The sequence below is a fragment of the Ursus maritimus genome, unplaced genomic scaffold, assembly GCF_017311325.1.
Source record: "Ursus maritimus isolate PB19 unplaced genomic scaffold, ASM1731132v1 scaffold_6, whole genome shotgun sequence".
NCBI lineage: Eukaryota > Metazoa > Chordata > Mammalia > Carnivora > Ursidae > Ursus > Ursus maritimus.
Genome location: NW_024426774.1, coordinates 43,781,970 through 43,786,430, shown reverse-complemented (window position 1 = coordinate 43,786,430; position 4,461 = coordinate 43,781,970). Strand labels below are relative to the sequence as shown.

At 38.6% G+C, this 4,461-nt stretch overlaps 1 pseudogene; it reads left to right on the top strand.

The window, feature by feature from the left end:
• Positions 1-709: 709 nt before the first annotated feature.
• LOC103671840 lies at positions 710-1,208 on the top strand (annotated as a pseudogene).
• The last annotated feature ends 3,253 nt before the right edge of the window (positions 1,209-4,461 follow it).

Here is a 4,461-nt window from a genome sequence, read left to right as displayed (position 1 = left end):
AGCAAAGAGATCCCGTCAGCAAGTCATCTGCTCATTAACAGAGAGTGCTTAATCCACAAAACCCATTACCTTAATGTTTTAACATACAGGTGGAAAATCTCTCTTCTGTCCAAAGACAAGAGGAATAAAAATCCCATGGACATCTCCTTCTGCCCATAGTATTCTGGATGAGGAAGAAAGGGAGATTGACAGGGGAAGCCAGTGATTAAGATGGAAAAGATCTTCCGCAAGGGCCTTTTCAACCACCATTGGAAACATTTCAGCTTCTTCCTACCAGCCTTGGATAGAAACATGCACACACACACACACACACACACACAAGCACACGTGTGCACACACACATATATGCTTTTATTATGATTATTTGCCCTTGACAGAGAACGGGATTGACAAAGAGATTAAATAACTTGTCCTCCTTTCACAATTTTTATAATCAGAATCAGAATTTGAATTTGGACCACCTGGCTCCAAAAAAAAGCATGTGTCCTTAACTGCTCTGTAATGCTGTCAAAAGAAACAACAAAAAAGATACTTTTGCTTTGAAAACAGGGATTTTTGGACAACTGACAGTGTTTAAAAGAAAGAAACTTAAGTTTTTCCACCAGCTGCCCTTTCCCCTCCCCGCCCCCCAGTGCCACTCTGGCTGCACTGAGCTTGCTCCTGGCTCCTGCTAAGCTAGCACAACAGTTGTTTCTCTCCAGCCGCCCTCATGATCATCTACTGGGACCTCATCAGCCATGATGAGATGTTCTCCAACATTTACAAGATCTGAGAGATCATAGACAGGCTGGGGCTGGGGGTGGAGGGCAAGATGGTCAGTAGGACAGAGGGTAACATTGATGACTCCCTCGTTGGTGGAAATGCCTCCACTGAAGGCCCCGAGGCCAAAGGTATGGAAAGCGCAGTAATCACTGGTGTTGAGATATATTGTGAACCATTACTTTCAGAAGACCACCTTCACAAAAGAAGCCTACAAGAAGTACATCAAAGATGACATGAAATCAATCAAAGGCAAACAGCCAGAAAGTGTAATGACGGGGGTTGCAGAACAGATCAGGCACGTCCTTGCTAATTTCAAAAACTACCAGTTCTTTATGGGTGTAAATATGAATCCAGATGGCATGGTTGCTTTGCTGGACTACCATGAGGACAGTGTGACTCCATATATGATTTTCTTTAAGGTTGGTTTAGAAATGCAAAATTGTTAACGAACTTGGCTATATCACCTGTTGTCACAACTGGGTACTGCTCTTCATCCACACAACACCAGGACTTAGACAAATAGGACTGATGCCTTCTTGAGCTCTTCAATTGTTTTGACCTTGATTTATTTGGAGTAGAGGCATTGTTTTTAAGAAAAAAAAGTCATGTAGGTTGTCTAAAAATAAAATGCATTTAAACTCAAAGAAAAAAAAAAGAAAGAAAATAAAAGAAAAGGAACTTAAGGAAACACCTCCCTGAGGAATCTTAGGCTTCTTTATAAAATCTTAGTATTACTGGTACTTAGTAATTCATTTTCTAAAGGCTAAAATGAGGAGAGTTTTAATACTTCTATTTTGTGAAAGGTAGAACCCATTACTTGTTGAAACATATGAAAACTAGTATAGTTAAAAAAAAAAAATAGAAGCATACAGGAAAGTAATGAATTCTCATTCAATAGGATATGCCAGGCGTGTACTAATAGGGTTCATTCTGTTCCCTTCACTCAGGAATGATTAAATATTTGACCAATATTATGTAAAGTTTATTTATGTTTTCAATGAAACACTTTTTTAAAAAGACTTTATTTGTTTATTTTTGAGAGAGAGAGCAGGAACAGGGGGAAGAGGTGGGGGGAGGGACGGGGAAAGAGGGGCAGAGGGAGAGGGAGAAGCTAACTTCCCCCCTGAGCAGGGAGCCCAATATGGGACTCCATCCTGTGAACCTGGGATCATGAACTGAGCCAAAGGCAGCCGCTTAACCCACTGAGTCACCCAGGAGCCCTTCAATCAAATACTTTTTAACCTATAATCTTCAGTGCTATATTAGCCCAGTAGGTAGATGAAAACAAGACATTTGTTTTTGCCTGGAAAAAGCTCATAACTTAGGAATAAAACATACTTGAGGACAACCTGAAGAGCAATTTTAAATTAACAATATATGCAAAATAAAGCATTCAGAACATGTAATATAGTCAATACAGTAATTGAAAAAATTCCCTTCAAAATAAACATAGCATAATTACCAGTATCATATGAAATTCCACAATACTTTATTCTGGTCACCAATTCAATGAGATGCCACAAAATGAATGGAAAAGAAAACTGACCAGTTTACATTTTGGTTAAAGCATAACAAATCCTAGAACTCAAGAGATACAATAAGGAAAACTAGTATTTAAGTCCTAAAGAGCAAACCAGTTTTATTTGTCATGCTAGAACTTAATTGCTTACTTCACCATGTCCTTGTGATGCACTCATCTTATCTAACCTCAAGCTCTTTAGAGAATCACACTGTATTTTTGCATCATTCACTTGAACATATTTCCATAAATGGTTAAATTATTTCCCTGAGAAAGCTTAACTTCCTAATGCTTATTAAAGCTCATTCTAACTTTTTCATTACCAGAACTTTGAGAGGTGTAATGAGGATTCTGAGTAAAATCAATTGTGTGCTGGATGTGCAATTATTGGGATCTTTAGCATATATGCAATAAGTAAATAAGAAGAGTCTTGCTGTGAAGGGATTCAAAATAAAATAAATGATGGAACTGCAATTGAGGAAGCAGATTATTTCTCACCAGGTGTTGTGGGAATATGGAACCACACTGTAGTTTTTTTTGTTTTGTCTTGTGTTTTGTTTTGTTTTGTTTTTACTGCATATTCTCTGAAACAATTGGAAAATGCCCCAGGAATAACATTAAGACAAATAATTTATGCCACACAAATCATTAAACCATAAGCAACTTCATTAAGTAGCTTCCCATTGGTAGCCTGAACTAAAACAGCTGGCCTGACGGTTGGATATTGAAGAAAAAATAAAATTCCTTTTGCAATCTAAACCCCTTCTCTCAGATTTATAATGAGTTCCTTTATTTAAAGTGACCGGAGGAAAACAAGCCAGCCTAATTAATGATGACAATTCAGGTCTGAGACAATTCCAATCAGATGTTTGCTTTAAAATGGCCTTGGATGGTTTATGATAATAATTAATACAAATTTAATAATAATAATGATAATAATATAGCTAGTATTTACTGCTTGCTTACTAAGTGCCAAACACTATTCACTATTCTCAGCGTTTTATTTCTATTAACTCATTTAGTGTTCATGAAAACTTTGTGAATAATGTCAGGGCTGGGGTGCCTGGGTTGTTCAGTCAGTTAAGTGACTCTTGATTTCAGCTCAGATCAGGCCTGCATAGGGATCCATGCTCAGGACAGAATCTGCTTGAGATTCTCTGCCTCTCCCTCTCCCTCTGCTCTTCCTCCCCACTCTATGTCTTGCTCTCTCTCTCTCTCTCTCTCTCTCAAATAATAAATAAGATCTTACAAATTTATCGGCGCTGACTGTATAATTTGTGTGGCCCAATGAAAAATGGAAATGCAGAGTCCTTTGTTCAAGAAGGATGAAAAAAATGTGTTTTCTTTCTTTAGCAGTCTCTCTCTTACCCTGTCATGGAGTTTTTTTATTTGCTATTTAATGTTGGACTTCCTTGCACATGGGGAATCAAACCTGAATATTATCCTCCTCTTAAAGATGTGGTAACTGGAGACAAAGAATACAGAATTTTCACTGGACATGATAGCTGGTTTAGAGAGGGGCACACGATGCATTCAGAGCCAATAGAACATGATGAGACTTTGTTGGAAATCCTGGGAAGAAGATTCTCCTTTCTTATTGGACTTGAACATCAGAGGATATGAGGTGTATAGCTGTTGCCACTATCATCCTTCCATGTGAGGCTGATTCTAAAAGCAATGAAGTAGGAGACAGAACCAAAAGAAGGCATCGGAAATATTTTGAATTTCAGGTCAAGATACACCTTTTTTTCGGATTTCCCAGTTATATTAGCCCATAAATTCCATGCGTGGTTGATTCTAGCTTTAGGTAAGTTCTAGGTCTGTCCGAGGCAGAAAATGTCCCCATCCTCATAAAAGTTGTACAGACCCTAATCTCCAGAACCTGTGGATATGTCAGGTGTGATTAAGACAGAGACCTTAAAATCAGGAGGTTTTCCTGGGTTATCCAGTTGGACCCAAAATAATAACAAGGGTCCATATAAGAGGGAGAGGAAGGCTGGAGGCTCAGAGTCATAGAAGGAGTTGCGATGACTGATAATAGAGGTTGGAATGATGTGGGGCCATGAGCCGAGGGACGCAAGCAGCCTCTAGAAACTGGAAAAAGCAAGGAAACGGATTTTTTCCTAGAATCTCTAAATGGAACCCTGCTGATCTATTTCAGACTTCTGACCTCCAGAACT